This window comes from Chelmon rostratus, chromosome 13, assembly GCF_017976325.1.
Source record: "Chelmon rostratus isolate fCheRos1 chromosome 13, fCheRos1.pri, whole genome shotgun sequence".
In the NCBI taxonomy this organism is placed as follows: domain Eukaryota; kingdom Metazoa; phylum Chordata; class Actinopteri; order Chaetodontiformes; family Chaetodontidae; genus Chelmon; species Chelmon rostratus.
In genome coordinates, this window is record NC_055670.1 from 17,567,690 (window position 1) to 17,587,321 (window position 19,632).

The 19,632-nt window shown below is 41.5% G+C and overlaps 1 protein-coding gene across 1 annotated transcript in view; it reads left to right on the top strand.

Moving 5' to 3' along the window:
* Positions 1–19,632, top strand: part of LOC121616411 (ephrin type-A receptor 6-like) — a 164,419-nt gene that overhangs the window by 98,077 nt on the left and 46,710 nt on the right. The gene's annotated exons all lie outside the window — the stretch shown is intronic.

The following is a 19,632-nucleotide window of genomic DNA, read 5'->3' on the forward strand; positions in this document are numbered from 1 at the left end:
TTTGGTAAATGCTTTGTGTCAGTGAGGTTAGTGTTTGATTTGTTGTGTCTATGATGGGCTGTTGTGTGAACACACACAGACACACACACACATACACTGTACTGTACACATGCATGAGCGGCGTAGAAAAGCTAAGGCCTGTGATAATTTCCTGTCAGGCATAACCTTTTTAATATTTTGTGATTCATACAGTGAAGCTCATCTGATGTATGCATGAGTATCAATCTTTATAACACACACACACACACACACACACACATGCACTGAGACTCTGTGTGAAGAATTATAAAGAATGAGGATTAACAGCAGGGGAGTGTCATGGCCTGGAGTAAATCCCCTCATATTTGGAGAAAGAGAAAAAGCGTCGAGGGAAATTATGTGTGCATTTGCAGTTCTTGAAGTCGGCACCAGGAACGTGGCACTGGCGTGATCTGGCAGACTTATACGTTTACAGGGAGCTTTAAGACAGGGAGGCTCACGTCCACCAGAAAAGGCTTTTTTTTTCTACCTCGAGTAGAAACTCTGAAGGCCATCAACAGCAGGTGGAAACAGGAGAAAAGGCAACCTCCCGTAGGCTGTTCCTCACCATTGAGACTCCGTTGTTTCCCAGATGCCTGCATCATCACTAAACAAGCAGTGTTCTCCCAAACATCAGACAGGAGGGGTAATTGCTGCCTTGCTCAAGGGAACCTTGGATGCCTTCCCAGTAGGTGACTGGGTCAGGAAGGAGAGGAAAGAGCCAGAGGCAGCTTGAGGACAAGTAGCAGCTGGATGAGGATGTGAAGGTTAAGTGAACAGAAGACAAGCGAAATGAGGGAGTAAGCCTGAGAGGTAAATAGAGAGAGAGAGGTGTTATGAATGTGGAGAGTAGAAGAAGAGCAGGACAGAGACAGATGAAGTGACAAAAGACAAAGAAGAGGGTGAAAGAACGTAGAAAATGAGAAGCACAGTATAAGAAGATGATTGAGTGAGGAGAGGACCGAAAGAGCAAAGAAGTGGGTGACAGAATGAAAAAGAGGGTAAATTAGCTGACAAGAAATGTGGGCAGAGGATAAAAGAGTGCAGAGGAAGACAAGCAGACACACACTGATGTGTGTGTGTGTGTGTGTTTGTGTGTGTGCGCACTGTAAAAACTACAATTTGAAAGTGTTCGCCTTAATGTGTTTTTTGATTAAGCTTAAAACAATTGAAGTGATCATCCCGACTGAAACACGCTCATTACTGAAACATAAGTGTATCAGGTCGGCTCCAGCTGTGCTTTAGCTAACTGCTTTGCTCAAAAGTGGGAATACAATTTATTAAGATGCAAGTCAAGACAGCACCACCACATAGATAACCCAACACCTCTTTCACCATTTTATGCTCAAACTAAAAAAAATCTGTGAAACTTTTCATAGTTTTCTTAAATACTTGACTACTTGAAGCTGAATTCTGTAAGTTTCAAACTCAAAACTGAAACATTTCTTGAATTAAGTTGCCTTGAAAATTCAAGTCCAGTCAGCTTTTTTTGTTTTTTCTGTGTGTGTGTGTGTGTGTGTGAGTGTGCATTTGCTATACACCATGTGTATTAAGACTAGATTAAAACAATTATGCATTAGTATGGAAGCTGAGATAGTCAGCACTTTTTAAACCTGTTTGTGTGGTGACATTTAAATCGTTGAAAAGCTATTGTGCATGTGTGTATACAGTGTATGGACAGGAGGATTTCAGAGGTAATAGCTGGATTTCATAATGCAGTCTCGGAAATAAGTGGCGAGAGGGGGTGGACAGGTGGATGACTGCAGAAAGAGGCGAAGGAGGAGAAGGAAGGAATGGCCTAGAAACAGGAGAGTTGCTTTAATCACAGGAAGCAGCTGGGTAATTGTGTATGTCACTGTGAGCAATCAGAGACAGATCGGCTTCTCAGTTGCAGCAACTTGAGAGAGTCTAATCAGACAGTCTTTTGTAGATGAAAAGCCGGTGGGTAAAACTAACAATCTCGGATCTGCGAGCTGATATGGAATAACGTGGGAGGAGCTGGCGAGGGGAGTGCTGCTCGCCGACTTAGCGTTGACTGCAAGTGTCCAGATGATTTTCATTTGCTTCGCTCACCTGAGGGCAGATGTAGAAGTCACGCATCCAAACATCCATCAACAAAATCAGAATCGGTGTGAGAGCGCTGCATGCAAACGTTCCAAACCACACGTAACTTCAGGGTGAATGTGATTATCATAGCAAAACTGAATGAAAGCGCATAATCAAGCCTGTGCATAACGACTGTATTGCTCTTGATGAGCATGTAATTTTTCATGACACTGATTATCCTTAACGGCGTTAAGAATCAGTATATTTGTCATCCTCACCTGTCGTCCACTTCCTCCAGTGAACGGTGCAAACCACACGCATACGCCACCACCGTGCATGATCTGAGACTTCATCAAAATCTAAATCGATTCAAAAATGTGCTGACCTTGCATGCAAGCTTCCTACACCATACACACGGAGAGTCTGGAGTTAATGGTGTGCGGAATAAGGTGTAGTAATGAAAGATTAATGAAAATGATGATTCAGTGGTAAACCTTAAGATGTTGGTGCAGAGCGCTCAGGGACGTTGCTCATTACAGCAAACCTTATCCACTCTTTTTGACTCATATTGTATTATGTTGTGTCATAAGTGTGAAGATGTTATTTAGTGTCAGTGCAACACCTTCTATTGTAGACCACTGTGGGGGTTCTAATACTCATTGCTAAGTTTATAATAGATATAAATGTTTCTATGAAAATGCATCTCTGGTGAGCCCATCACTGATTTACTCGCCATCTGTTGCCTGTAGTCCGTCATACTTATCCTTTTAACTTGCCCTCTAGAAATTACATTTATATACAGCTAATTAGCAGCAGCAAATGTGTTCTGAAGGGAAAGTAATGTCGACTGAATTACATTTTGAATTAACATAATGAGGAAACAAACGTATCTGGCAGGTTGCAAAAATGTTGATACTGAACATGTGTTTTCCACCAGAATCTGCAGTCTCGCAGTGCGCTGTCCGCTCATCGTGACTACAGCATTGTTCAACTTTTTGTGGTTATCTTTAGGCACTGACAGCACTTGGTTCATGTCAGGGAAGGATCACGACCCGTGTCGGAGCTTAAACAGGAAAAGCACAATTCCCCCTTTGACCTGACGTTTAACTGTGAGCTTTTTATTTGGTTACTAGACCTCAGGATCAGAAATGCATAAAGGAGAAGAACCATGGAGGGCTTTAAATATCATCAAAATGTATTTAAATGGATTCTGTAATGCAGATTTGGAGACATATGCTTTTTTGAGCTCAAGGCTTATCGCCAGCGTTGCTTAATTTTGTGATGAATATTTATTTTGCTAATATCACAAAACCAACTGAGGCAAGCGGTGGTGTTGACTGACGTTCCCCTCTGCAGTTTTATCTCTTTTTAATTTACATGTCAGACTTCTGGACTTTGACAAGAAATATTGCATCTATGCAATGCTGTTATTTTGACACGTGCAGTGAGTTACTCCATAAAGAGCCTGTCCAGTGGCAATCTTCACTGAGAAAATGTAGAGTGTGAAACGATCTTGCCCCAATTAATTCCCATTTTTTTCTTTTTTGAGCCCTGGCACTACAAATGTGTCCACATTACAGTGTCTAATTTTCTGGCCTCACAATGACTCCGAGCCAATGAGATTAAGTTCTCAGTTATATGAGTTATGCTTGTTTTCTTCTTGAGGCTTATTGCTCTTTTACTGTAACATCTATAAAAAGTAAATGAGCTGAATGCTAAATCTAATCTGCGTCTTTTGCTTCACTATTTTTTTTTCACATTTACTTCTTAAGGAGGTTTGTGAATATGTTATTGTTTATTTGTCAAAGCAGCAATTGTTGCTTTGACAAATCCACATTCGCACGCATTCTTCAAGATGTGCCGACATATCGAGATGGAGAGAGACAATTATAAAGGCAACAGGCAGCAACAAAATTGAAAACACTGAATCAAATGAGGGTTTTTAAGTGTTCTTTACTGAACTGCAGATGCTCTGGAGCTGCTGTTTAAATCAATTTGTTCAGACAGATTAGTTTTTTATTTGTTTGTTGTGAACAGGTTTAATTTAGTTTACCAGACATGAGGCTTTATTTTTTAAATACAAATGATAAGTTTTGAAGGCTTGAACTCTGCCAGAAATTCATGGCTTTAACATAAACGAATATTGTCACTGGCTGTCAAACACCCACACCCTGTATGCCAAACCTTGATAGCGTCATGTACATAAAATTGTCCAAGTCAGGTTCTGTGTAGGAAAACCTCTGGCCCACCTTGCTCTTCGATAGCCCTCTGCCATGCTCCAAGCCAGCGCCGATGCAATTACGCAGCAGTGGCTATAAACGAAGAGTGTGTATTAAACTCCTGGCCTTCTCAGCCACCGTACCCCTCCCAGGCAGCCCTCTCCCGGCATCGCGCCACGCTCTAACTAACTATGACAAATTAGCCCCACACTTAATTACTAGCCTAGGAAAATCACAATGATGTTTATTAGGCGCGGCATCATAAAGCGGTGTGTCCATGCCCCGAGACCAAAGCACCGTGCCGGAGAAACACTAATAATAACAACAGCCATACAAATTGGCTGAGTGGAATGACCCGGGGCCCCGAGGCACCGGCCGGGATGGGGTGAGGGGGAAGGTGACTTTCTGTGGATGAATCAATACTGTTCTCCGCCGTGCCCCGGTGCTGAGCTCCGGCTGCCATCGTGGATCTGCCTGAGATGGCTGGAATCGAGTGTGTGCAGGCGGGCATCGCTGACATTGTGGGGGCACATATCTGTTTAACCAGTCACATTGTGGGGACTCCTTTCTTACGCCTTCCTTATGGGGACAGAATGCAAGTCCCCATGAATCAGGTAATACATATCTGTATCATAAATCATTCGGGTTTGAGGTGAAGGCTTGGGTTAAGGTTAGGGTAAGGTGAGGTTTAGGTTCGGGGTAGGGAAGGAGGGGTTATGGTAATAGTGAAGGTAACCCTCCAAGAAACAAATATAAGTCTATATAATGTCCCCAAATGTGAAACATGACTCTGTGCGCACGTGTGTGTGTGTGTGTGTGCGTGTGCGTGCACCAGTAGGGTAGATTTAGCTGTGATCCTTACTCCATTATGGGTTAATAGGAAAAAGGAGTGGCTGATGAAAAATGCTGAATATATCACATTAGACGAGAAGTTTTTCCCTTGACGTACTGTTATATGGGCATGTGTGTCTTGGGGGTCTTCTGTCTGATAAAGATTAAGTATGTATATGTGGGTGTGTGTGTGTGAGTGTGAGTGTGAGTGTGTGTGTGTGTGTGTGCGTGTGCGTGAGACCACAGCTGGGCTGGTGGCACTGGCCTTGTGGAGAGAGCGGTCGTAAATAGAGCCTCCATGCTTGCTGGCTTATTAACAGTTGATTTATCTGCCTCTCTGTAAGGAATGCGTGCCCTTGGCACCCAAGCCCAGAGATCGGCCCCAGGGGGCCCCAATTACCCGGTGCCATGTGTGTGTGTGAAGGTGTGTCAAGGCAATAGTTGGTGTCGCAGTGTCACGGATGTCTTGTGTGTGCGCGCGTGTGTCCTAATGCTGCTGTATACATCAGTGCAACTATTCAGTATCAGGGTCATCTTCATCATCACTCTCTCTCACACACACACACACACACACACTCAAACATGCACTCACACTTCTTATGCCACCTGTGGAGGTAGATACGGGGGGAAACAATAGGATGAGATAAATTTATGCGACAGCTTTCTGCCTCTACAGTGATTTATCAGCGTGCTTATCCTGCTGATGTGCATTTATCCTTGTTTTCCTCTCCTTTCTCCATCTCTTCTGCATCTTTCTTTGCTTCTCATACTTTTACATTGAGGCCACGAGTATGTGTGTATTTGAATTGTGTGTGTTCATCATTATAAGCGCTGACAGGACATGGCACTATATTTTACTGTGTTAAGGCGGCTGTGGCATTGATTTACTGCATTAAGGCTGAAGTTTAAAGGCCTTATCTCATTTTTTCACAATGTTTGGCTTTCTTCCCATGTGCCTTTCAAGGATATGTTTCCTCTATAATCCAGTCTGTGTCATGTTGATCAAATGTGTTGGTTTTATCTTCCCCCGTCTGGTCATCTTGTCTTGTGAAAGGAGTTCCGCGATATTTCATGTTTAGCACTGTATGCTGATTATCGAATGCATCTTTTTTATCATGATCCAGTCACCATTATAATGGCAGTACAGTTTGAATATAAGTGCAGTAAAATATGAAGGAAATCAGTTATGAATGTTAACAAAGCTTTACGCCCAGTAAAGAAAGATGTCCAAGACAATACTTGAGGGAATAACATTTCTGTAATATCGAAGTTGCGCTGCATTTTTTTCTTATATCATGATTATTATGGTACAATTCTTCCTTATTATTGCCCATAATACCATCTAGACTTACAATGCGTTTCATTTTTGGTTGTGACAGCAGATTTTCAATTGGTCGGTGAATTGTAGTTCCCCAGAGCTTCTAATTGCACAACCATGCTGACTACAGAACCTCTACAAATTGCCCCCAGTTTAGAAAGGCTGTAATGCACTTTTTTTAACATTCAAGTATTTTTCTGCTCTGTCTTTGCCTGGGTATATGTTCCACATAGTATGCAGTACAATCACAGTGATTAAATTATTACTGGAGGGCAGAATATGATTAATCATGACTCTTCACGAAGTTTGAAAGTTGATTCCCCTGATCAACAACTTGAAAATTCTATTATTCTTCCAAAAACCCTGTTTTACATTACATATTACTTGACTGTCCTCATTAATCTTCAACAGTGTTCATTCTCCAATCAATCACAATGCATTGTGGGATTAGATTTCAGTTGTATTTGAACACTGTGTTCAGTTTTCCTGGCAGTTCAGCTGAATATTTCGACAATAAACAGATCAGATGAATGTACTTATTTACTTATTATTTATTTCACCTCATGATCGCATGAGATTTTTGAGAGTTTCACTTTTTTGTGTGTTTGTTGTGTTGCGTCGCACCCTCTTATCACCATCATCCAGCTTCATGCTGGGTCTGCAATACAGTGCTTACGTTGATCAGTGAAGTGCAAAATGAAAGACTCACATTACTCCATACTGCTGACTGAGTGTACCAACACTTTCCAGACTTTGGCAGCTCGTGGTTGCACAGAAAAAGTGTTCAAAGTGTAATTTTCACAAAGTTGTTTCCTGTGAATCCTCTCTAACAAGCATTTGTGAAGTTGGCTTAATACTAAAAACATGAGACTCATTTCACTGTTTGAATGTGAAGGTGTTTGGAAAATGGATATAAATAAATAAATTATGGTATGCATCTGGAGCTTGTACTAATGTGATCCCAGTTCGTGTCGATGATGTATTTTGGGCACAGTCTGAGCGATTACACCTCTGTGCTCCTGGTGCTCGTCAGATGCTACATCAACAAGCAGCTACACACTTCCCCTCCACTCCAGCGCCTCACCCTCATTCTGAACTCCTGACATCTCTTTAAAAATTAATTTCATTTCAAATAATATAAATTCAACAAATTCAAATTCACTTCAGCTCCAGCCACAGTTTTAGGAGGAATTATTATTCCATTAGCTTTTGACACATGATTATAGAGTGAATTGTCTGCTACTGATGGCTGTTGATATACTTCACTGGTAGTTTATCAGTGGTAAATAACAAAACCTGCAATAACTGATGTTTGGCCATTTAGGAGCAACAAAAAACCAAGCTGTAATCACAACACTGACATATTATCAGTTTTTAAGTTGATATTGTGAACTTGTTGGCAAATAGTACTAATTTCCACATCCAGCACATACAAAGCAACATTCCAGAATCACAAATCTGAATGAAGGACATCATTCAGAGTTGTGTTTCTGGCCACCTGAGGTATGTAAGTCCAATATGCACTCTCCTTTTAGCTCTGTTTTGGTCCCCACCAACTGCTGAGAGGGGGAGGGTTAGATCTTTTTCAATGAAAGCAGCTGTATGCTAACCAAAACAGTAAAGCTGTGGGACATAAAACCAGAACAGCTGAGCTGAAAGAGGCAGTGAAGGCAGTGAAGACGAGGATTCATCACAATGATTGAAGTACTCATCAGATCCATTGTTAGTTTGAGAACGTTAATTACAGACTGTTCAACGTTCGATGCTTACCTCGATAGTTTTATGGAAGGTAGAGATCACCAGCTTTTCCCAACTCTTCTTCATTCCTCCTTCCTCTTCAGTCCTCATCTCTCCATCTTCACACTCATTCTTACTTTCTCACACTGGTGATGAATACCATGCAGGTCTGAGCAGGCCTCAGTTGTATTTGGCGACCTCTGGTAGCCATAGTAATTACGATGGGCACTCAGAACAGTAAAGTTATGGCCAAGAAAACCAAAATTATGAGCTGAAAGACGTTAAAAAGCTGCTGAGAGGAGCTGAAAAGTTGGTTAGTAATTATCTGTATGCTCATCACTACAACAAGGACAAGAAGTCCTCGACGTGGAATGGATGGAATCGTTACAGCTTACCCCCGTGGTGTTGTAGCACAATATTTATTCACTTCACCTCTGCAGGAACATCCACGTGGCCGAGGTGTGTAAACGCAAATTCAACCACAACGTCCCTCGTTATATTCCAGCTTAGGCACTTGTATATGCATGCGTATGTGTATTCATGCATTCATGTATATAGATGTCGTTATCATGACGGGTACATGCGTAAAGGGTGCTTCTATGCAGCTCAGTTGAGCTTTCCTGGGTAACTTTCATTGTTTGTTGATTTTAAAGTTATTATTAGATCTCGGTGATGTTGTACATGTGACAGTCAACCCACACATACTGTACTGCACCCACACACCCTGCCAAGGTAACAAGGTGGAGAATGCAGAGATGTAGTGTATATTTCATACAGTATTTAAAGCTGGAGGGCAAAAGATCAACGCCAAGGATGTTCAAACCCACTGATGGTATATCATGTCTCCTACTAATCTTATTCCAAAGACATAGCAAGGTAATGACATGACAGCACTTCCTCAAACTTCTCATTACCGAGGACAACAGATGGATGAAACTACGGTCTTATTATCCTGCTCATCTTTGACTAAATGTGGTGATTTATATTAACTATTTCAAAATAAATGATTTACCCGCTGCAGCTTTTAGATTATTTATCTTACTCAACATTTGAATTTAAACTTAATCATAAATCTGTCTTACTTTTAGTTGTTGGCATGCTCTCATATCTCAGATCTTATAACTGGGATTTATTATAATCAGCTTCATTTCTGTGTGGATGTTGTGCTCCGGGGTAAATGGATCAGGCTTTACAAGAGTTACTGTGCCAAATTGTATGCAACATGTGTTTACAGTTGATTTGCTTATTGATGTAGCTGAACTCAGCAGCCATAAATCCACACCACCATTGCACATGACAGTTATACTGGGGCCAGCGCTGACAGATGTAACTTGCTGTCACTAATTGGCTTCCAGCCAACCAAAGGAGCTGTTGTGCTTCTTTGAAGGTGTTCACCCCCAGTGCACCCCTGCCCTCTGACTGGACCTCTTTTCCTCTCCTCCTTTGGTTTCTAACTATTTACTGTATAACTACAGTACCTCGTTCCGCTGCCCAGCCTATAATCACGACAGCCGCCTTTGAAGTGGGACGCAATTAGATGAAAGAGGACGGGAAGAAAGAAAGACAGTTTTCAGAGAAGGTGTCAACAGCGGAGGCAGGGGAAGGAAGGATGACACTGTATCATCTCTGTGCTGTAGGATAAAAGTTTCTTTAGCGTACAGATATTGCAGTTAATACATTGTAAATGAAACTCGAGTGAGGTGAGATGGTTTGACCCTGGGTGGAAATTTTCAGTACTCTTTTGAAGCGGATGCAAGTCAAACACTTTCACTTCCACACAGCACTTTGATAATGTTCTCACTTGATTGTAGTTAGATGATCAGGAAGACTTCCAGCTGTGCTCATATCCCAAACCTATAACCAGACAGAACGTTGATATTTGACAATCTGCAACCCCCCCCCCGACAACCTTCAATTGCAATGTTTTGTAACCAGCGTCAAATACTTTCCTCCACAACATGTCGGCATGGCAACTAAAGTATATACTATATATACACCCCTGCACATAATTCACCAAAATTTATTTCCAAAGCTGTTTTTGTTGTTGCATTCAAGTGCTTGGTTTCCGCAGAAAGAGGAAAATGAAAGTATAATTTAAATCTCTTTATAGTCACTCTGTGCCGCGAAGCTCTTCTCATCTTTATTGAGCAGATGAGAAGGTCTCAGCGGTAAATATGTGTTTGGTTCTGCACACTTTATAAAGCAGACCAACTTTCAAGCTCACCTATCATTTTGAGTGCTTTGGGGAGAAGGTGGGTGCCTCTGGGCTTGTGTGTGTGCATTACAGTAAGTTCTTTCAGTGTGTGCATAATGCTGTTTGTTCTCCTCTGGCGCTCTTGACTTTTAATAGAGTGAAGTCCTCAAGGAGAGCAAGGGCACACACACACGCGCACACACACACACACACACATGATGGGCTCACACAGTTTTCAGCACTCTTCAAGACGCATTATTAATCTTCACATTGAAACCGATCTGTCCGTGAACCCGTCAACCTAAGGCTGCACCAATCTCCTTTGGTTTAGATGCGTTTTGTTTTTGTTTTGTTTTGTTTTTTTATCAGAAAATGATGGTTTTAAAGAGCCAAAGACAGACAAGAGAGCCAAAAGATGAGACAGTAAATTTCAAAAGTGGTGCTCGACCTTTTCCCCATAACTACTCATTTATCCAACTTGCAATTTAAATCTTGCATACTCCATTCAATACACAGATGTATGTATATATGAAGGAATAAATTTTGGTATTTTTTTCCCTTTACTTTTGCATGCTTGATGTGATGTTTATATATATATATATCTCCTATTTCTCATATATTTTTTGTTAACTTGACTCTTTTTATGATGGTCGTATTCTGTAAGCATTGTTTCCACAATGCAAATATGCTATAAATCATCGACATGAAGTCAGCTGACAGAGTTGGGCACCAGAAATCTCAGACCTGATTAATTATCACTGTGGTGATGGTGATAATTTTGGTTGAAAGTCATGAATTATCACTTTGGTAGTGATAATTAATCAGGTCTGCAAGTCACTGTTACAAAATACAACGTGACACCAGACAGAATTTGTACCTGCTATTCCCAGCAGTAGCAAGAAATGAAGTAAACTCAGCAGCTGCAGGCTGTGTAGCCACAAAATAGTTAATTGAATGTGAACAAAAACAACTAAAAATCTGTTAAAATAGTTTACATGTTCCTTCAAAAGTTTAAATAGATTAACCTGAAACCCAAATCAAAGTTTTCTGGTAACTAGTCCGCCTTTCACAAAAGCTTATGGAGGTAAACTCACAGTTTTGTCCGCGCCAGTTGAATAATGCTGTATTCGTAAAAAATTAGCATGATTGAGTGCACTTGTCAGGAGGGAGCGCTCTATGTATTAGGAGAGTGGAGTGCTGTGTTTGCAATTGTGCAAATAGCACTGTACACACACACACACATGCAAGCACACACATGCATAAACAAACGCACAACAGAACGAAGGCTGTGTGAGAAACCCCTGCACCTGTAATGGAGTGATAATGCTGAGTAAGACAGACACGCACGCACACACACACACACACACGCACATGCACAGACATAATGACTGTAGCTCCATCAAACTGGCGTGGGCTTTAGACTAGTGACCTAAATGGGTTGGGATTGCAGCATCATTGGTGATTACCAGTGAAAGCCTTGTGATATATAGCGCCTATAAACGGCCTATAGGGGAACGGATTCACGCTGGAGCACAGAGCAGTGTGAAGCTCTGTCAGACAAATACTGTATATCCATCATTAAGAGACATGCCTGCACACCAGGGACACATTACAGCATCATCATCCCTTAAAGTAAAAGCAATTTAACTTTCAAATAGAATATAGAAGTACCTCACCATTGCAAGATTTGCAAAAAGTGACAAAAGTGGCTCATATTACTGTAGGTTGCCAATTTGTCATGTGCTGCTTATTTCTGTCATACTGTGTCCTCGCTGGTTAGTTTACAAATGAGTTGTAGTTTTTTAACAAATAAAACCGTTTTTCACCTTTTGGTCGAATCAGATGATTTCACGTCTTTGGAGCTCAATTTATTGCCTCACATCACTTTGAAAACTCCCCTTTTATATGCGGAGAGAAGCTGTTAGTGGGTATTCAGTCTAATAACAGCCACATTTGTAAGCTGAGGATGCTAGGTAAGTGTATTTGTTAGCATGATTTTATACACATATTTGGTAAGGGAATAAATAATATGAACCTAGAACTGACTCCATTGGCCAAGTGTATACATACAAGGAATTTGACACTTTTAGCTTCCTGTCAGTGTAAAACGTGATGATTTGCTAATCCTTTTTGACATATGCTCAATTGAAAACAGTACAAAGACAATATATTTAATGTTTTAACTCATCAGCTTCACTGATTTTTGTAAATATCTGCTTATTCTGAATTTTTGATTCTTTATATCTGACAACACATCCAGTCAGGTGCTATTTAGGAAATAATGCAAGTGGTGCTATATTTGGCCTTTGGCTACATGCCACAGCCTACCACTGCAAATATCACATGCTTACAATTGGCCTTGAGTGCATTATTGTATTGAGGGTCTCAAGTGATTCAAGGTACAAATTAAAAATCCTATAAATGATCCAAGACTTCCCCCTGATTCCTTCTGTGCTGTGTTAATTGAATTGGGAAATATACTGTATATTCAGAGATGGCTGCTCAGTTTAAGATGAATTCTGACAACACCTCCAATATAAAAGTATTTACCTTCAGAATAAAAGTTTTAATCACCCTCTCATTGCAGTTATGGCATATCATTGACGGTAACATTGTAAAATTGTCCAGTCAGCTGTGAAATGTAATGGAGCCGCACTGTTCACCGCACTGCTCACCCACTACAAACGTGAACAGCTCAAACACTCTGAAGCTTCTTTCTTTTAACACAAAACAAATTCTGGAAATAGAAATAAAAAGAGAGAGTGAGGGACAAGCAGAAGAAAGCCCAGAGGTGTTTTTCAATGAACCTCCCTCGGCAGATGGTTAAGAGTCAATGATGAAAAGAACAAACACAGATGAAAAAGGACAGAAACTGAGCCAAAGCTTTGCTGGCTGCTTAATCTAAGTGAGTTTGGTTTGTGGAGAAACTTCTATAAAGTGACCCCTAGATCTGTGTGTTTATTTCCATTTAGACACCTTATGCATTATTGATTCTCACTCTATTAACACATTAGAGTCTGCTGATGGCCAGCTGTCCTAATATATTTCTCTAAGTCTCACGGAGAAAGCACATCTATTAGTTCTCGTATGTGTGTGTGGACATTAAATGCCCATCTATTCGCCACTCTACGTGTGCGTGCGTGCGTGCGTGCGTGCGTGTGTGTGTGTGTTTGTGTGTGTGTGCAACAGAACCACAGATGGATGACACACATAACTCACACACACATGCCTGGCTGGCAGTAAATCCCCACAGACTACAGAGTCCCGTTACCAGAAGGTTTTCCTGTCAAAGTGTCCTTGAGTAAGACAGTCAAACCCTGCCTGGTCACTCATCATAAGTGAGATAAGAACCTCTGCAAGATTAGTAAAATATTACGTGAATATTCCTGTAAAGAGCCGCATAGAGCCAGCACATAGACTGCTGTCGAGTAATTGAATCTCGTCTTCGCATTCCTCGGGGACACTACCAATTTTCTTCATCAGTGTGTTCACCTCAGTTGTACATTTGTCTGTCAAGCACAGCAGTCTCATTAGAAAACATTGCAACAGTAATTAGTTATCACATCACACACAGAGGCACATTAACTGTTCTTTCATCAGCTAGACTCAGCTTTTTATTAATGATATATGTGAAATTCCAGGATTATCTTATTATGTATCTTAACACAATCGTGGTGCTGAATGATGCACAACAGTTATGACTTACTGTTTGAGAAACACACCCCTGTGCTGTATATTTCAACCAATCGGAGACTTGGAGAGTGATTTTCTCTTGAGTTCTCTTAGTTGCTTCTTGTGAGGGAGTTCTCTCGAAACCAGCAAGGTTTCACCTAAATGAGCTTCCAGGAAGCGGCGTACGACTCTGAAATCAAACGTGTCCACGGCAGCTGTCTAGGAATATCTGTAGGGTTTTATCCACCAGTAGCCAAGGGACAAAGGAATGTGCTGAGGGGGTTGATGGACAGAAAAAAAAAATGAAGTTTGAGAAAAGAGAGAAACGAAGAGTAAAAGACAGTGAGGACGGTGGTCCCTTGTGTGATTAGAGCCCTGAGAGAAATGAAGGAATGGAGACAGAAGAGATGTGTGGGTTGCAAAGAGCAAAGCTGGTCTCTTTTTAACGTGGTCGTATCTGATTTTTCGACCAATGAGATGGTGCCATCATCATCATCATCAAATATATGCAAACCTATTGTAAGAAATGTGTTTCCCATGACAGGTTTGCTCTTAGTTCTAGTTTATTTTTTATTATAACACAGCAGAAAAGACTTTGAACCAGTGACATCGGCTCCGTCTCTTTTATTGTGAAATAAATTAAGAATAAATGATTTACCCTGTAAGCACAGAATAAACTGGCACATGGTTGAAGATCACGATTTAACAGAAGTAACACTTGACATAGCGAGACTATGAGAATTGTGAAACCCAGAAAGGGAACAAAAAAAAATCTATTATTTGACCAAAGTACTGTATCAGCCCAGGAAATTACACAAACCCTTGCAGAGAGCTAGAATGAGTAAACAGAACAAAGTGCCTCCTTCCACACACATACACACACTCAGACGCACAAAACCCAGACATTTTCTCTTTCTTGCATCCCATTATTGTTATGACTGTATATTCGCCGCCGCAACAAGCCAATTTCCTCAAGGGAATCATTAAAGTTTCATCTTATAAGAAGATTTCGGGGGAGGTGGGGAGGCAAAGATTGGGTGTAGATATGAGTCGGGAACAGATACAGCGGGGGGATGTCAGGTAGAGAGATACAGACAAAAACCAAAAACAGTGGGGGAGAGAGAGAGAGTGTGCTTTAGAGTCAGCGGTGCGTAGCGGCTACCAGCCCATGTTGTCATTGACAGGAAGTGAAGGGTACATGCCTTCCTCAAACCAGCTTATCCTGCTGACCTCGTGGGGGACAGTGTGTGTATGCATGTGTGTGTGTGTATGTATGTCTTACAGAGAGAGAGGGGGGGCCCTGGCTTCACAGTGTCTCTCTCCCTGCAGGCCTGGAATGAATGATGCTCCCAGTGGCTTGGTTTCACCCCAGTGAACACACACTGAGCTAATGGCAAAGCTTTGGGATTGTGTGTGTGTGTGTGTGTGTGTGAGTGGTGAGTGCGGGGGCTTCTGTCAGGGTAGAGTGCGGCTCGGGCCGAATTTTTCTGTCCTAGAGAGTAATAGCCGAGCCCGACCCGAACCTGACAAACATTCTGTTTTTTATGTCCAAGCCTGACGAGGCCTGACGTAGTTAATGTGAGCTGAAGCACTGAGTTTGTGCTACCCTGTCACGCCACACACACACACACACACACACACACACACACACACACACACACACACATGTTTTACATGTTTTACATCCTTCCTTTCAGGAGTATAGCCGGATCGGACTGGACCAGATTAGATATTTAATTAAAGAACAAAATTAGAGTCATATATCTGTGTAGCTCGAGTGTGTGTACAGATAAATTCTTCATCTCTTTTGTTTTGGGATCTTTTCAGGACATTTCTGAGAAGGAATCATGTAAGAGAGACCTCATAGTCTGGACACACACATAAAGTCCAGTGTGTGCATATGTTGAACCAGTGTTCCCACAGGACGGCTTGGTTTCAGCACAGTGGTGGCACCTCTAAATGACTAACTCCCTGCAGACTGCTTCACCTTTTCAATCCGCTCCTTATTGAGGAACAAAGTTCTGAATCCAGTTTTTGCAGTTTTGTCCTCATACAGATACATGTTAAACCTTCTGCAGATAGCCCTTTGTTAATTACCTGTGGGATGGTACTCCCACCTGAACATAACTGGCATCTCACTTCTGCAGCCTGAGTCCATTGGATTCTCAGAAATTCTCCATTTTGTGAACTCATAAAACACCAATAACTCTTTGTACCGGTCTGACAGAATCTTTCTGAACCTCTCTTTTCTAAACCCATCCATAACCTTGTAGTCTGTACATTCAATATGAAGCACAAGAACAAACCTTTATGCAGAACGTTTTACTCACAACTAATGTTGTCACGATACCAGAATGTTTCACTAGTAAAAAAAACAAAACAATACTTAATATCATTTTGATACCACAGCAAACCTTTCTTTCTTTCTTTTAGAACAACCTGCACACAGGTGGTACAGAAAAAGTCACGTCGTATATCTGTTTGTTTTGTTATAGGTTCAGTACTTTCGATACTATAAAATGCACTCTAAAATGCTTAATTACCAGACATTGTGACACATACAGTATTGAAAAAGTAGTGAAACTGATACTTTTGGCAACCTTACTCGCAGCACTATGTTGCTGTAGCCATTGTGACATTTATTGAAAAGCACAGGGCTGTACAGGAGTTGCTCTAATTAAATAATAAGTATTTAGGAGTATTAATACGATCAGGGGAGAACAACATGAATGTCTGCAGTGACTCTCCAATTATGAGACCTGGAATGTGCATCGTGTTCCATTCTTTAAGTAGCAGATTTGATATCCCTCACATGGTTGGTGCATGAACCTGAAACAGTACAGCGGACATATGGTGGCTTAGGTAAACCAAACTGGTGACATGACCAAACAACAACAAAAAATCCAAACTAAGACTCTATGCACAATGTATTATTATTATTGTGGGATTAGTTCAACTGTTGCTATGAATAATTCCAAACAACTACAATTAATTTTGACATACTCTTCGGAAAACACTCACATTACGGGAGTCTTATTTGTCCTTACACAGCTTCACAGATGTAGGACAAGGGCACAATAAATAGGACATACAGTAGGTTACAGGCTGATGCAACCTGCTGAACAATGCAGAAAGCAAGACGCAAAGCATTCAGCACAGGATATTAGCTGTTACACACAGCCTTGTCAATACCTTGCATCTTGTATTAACCGTCCAAGGCACAATATGCGGAAATCATAATAGGGGACCTGTTGCGAGAACAGGGAAATAAAGTACCATTCGGTCTTTTCTGTAGCCACTCGTGTGTGCATTTATGTATGAGTTATTGTGTTTTTCATGAACAGCACCTGTGTGTATTGACTAATTACATTTCCTCTTTTCATATGGTTATCCATGCTAGCAGGCAAATCAAACCTCCACTGTTACCTGTGAGGATTTGGGGATTTAGCTGCGATATTGTGCCTTGAAGATTAGCTTTTCTTCTCAGGATGTTTAAATATGAGAGTTAAAGCTCAGCTTATTGATCTGGGAGTTTGGGCTGGAGGGTGTGTAGTTTTACTGCATTCCCTTATATTTTACTTCATCCTGTCCCTTTGTGCCCCAGTGAGGCGTTGCAGGGCTGGGATGCACTCTTGCATCATGTTCCACAATATACTGATGCACATTATTATCATTACATACACACGTACATACACCAAAGCTAAAAGCATACAGACACACACACACACGATAAATTACAGTTCATGTCAGATACAGAATTTGAGCTGAGTGAATGCTCTCCTTTCCTATTTGTTGTTCAGGCATTGCTGTCCCACCACACATGCACACACGTGCATGCACACACATTCATGGAGAATTTTTGTTCAGAGAATGAAGGCAATGATGTGGAGTCGAGAAGTGTGATATAGATTCAGAGAGAAATGAAGTCTGTGTGTGTTTTGTTTTTTGAGTGTGCGTGTGTGTGTGTGTGTGTGTGTGTGTGTGTGTGTGTGTGTGTGTGTGTGTGTGTGTGTGCGTGCGTGCATGCATGCGTGCGTGTTTGTGGGTGCATGAGTGTGTGCATCAGTATGACAGCTTTCAGAGCAGCACTTCTTGGCCAGCTGATTCTCTCCCATCTGAGATCCTGAGTGAGGATTATAAAACCAATCAGCAGACGGTGATTGCTGCAGCCAGCCTGTGATTGGATCACAACCCAGCCGCTGCCATCAGCTCAGCAAAGAGAAAGAATGAGAGAAGGGGAGAGCGAGACGCCGGGAAAGAAAGAAATGAGAAAAGAGATAAATAAAGAGAGTCGTCACAGGGAGCCTGGCGGTGGGTGGAAGAGAAACGGAGGAGATGAGACAGAGAGAGAACATAAGATCAAGATCATATTTCCCATCAGCCTTTGCTCTCCAAGCCATATTTACTACCACAGCACACTCAACAGATTTACTCTGTGTGTTGCTTGTGTTGGTTACCTATCATGTGGACCACTTTCAATCTCCTTGCTCCCGTCTTCAGCTAAGAAGATCTACTACACCCAAATAGCACACAGTTCTGCTCTACATCCTCAATTACTTGTGCAGAGTCTCCGCAGCATACTGCATGGTCTTGTTATCCCAGCGTGTTAAATGAGGAGACCGCCTTAAAGGAAACTAAAGCGGAACATAAAAGGCAAAGGCTGACAGTGTTTCAAGTCACATTCAGTGATGAGTTTTTATTCACGTCTTTTTTCTTGTTTACGGCTGATTCTAATGCGGGGATGGTATGTGCTGCCTACAGCAACAGGGTCTCAGGCTTTAATATAAGCCCCGGCTCCGTTCTTTGTGACGTCTGAATGGGTTTTCTGTGTTTGTGTGGCTCTCCTCCGGGTGTTCAGTTTGCCACAGTTCAAAAACAATGTAGATCAAAAGAACTGATCACTGCAAATTACTCCCAGGCGGCGATGTGACCATGCTGGGGTGTCTCTGTTTGTGATAGACTAGAGACCTGTCCAGGTTATTTCTCTGCCTTTCATCTAATGCACGCTGGGATACGCTCCAGCACAGTGGTAGTAAATTAGCAGTGCGATGCTGTAGCTGTGACCCCCCACAGTCCTGTAGGAAAGTGGAGGGAGCAAAAACTATCATGAAGACTACATGAATAAGGTGATCTGGAGAAGTTCTCTGTCTACCGGAACAGTGTTTCACTCTTCAGCCGTGATAACCTGGGAGCAATAGCAACATAATGAAGTGAATTAACTGGCAAAAACACAAAGAAAAAGACTAGATGCCACTAAATCCTACACACTGGTCATTTAAAAGCTCTCCAATGACGAACCACTGCAAGGCTTTTATTGTAAAGCTGCAACAGGAAGTGCTGTTTGCTGGCTCTTTTAGGGTACGACAAAATTCAACAATAGTGAGCATTCAGCCCTGGTGGGATATTGCTCTGGATAACTGGGCAGCAGTTTACATGAGGTGTGTATTGAAGGAGATGGCAAGAAGGAACATGGTTCAACGTGGTGCTGTAAATAAGCATGTTCGACTTCTTGCTTAACACTGATAATCACTACTTTACACTTAAAGCTGTAAATAACCATTTTTATCCAATATCAATGCATTAAGATAACAGCTTTC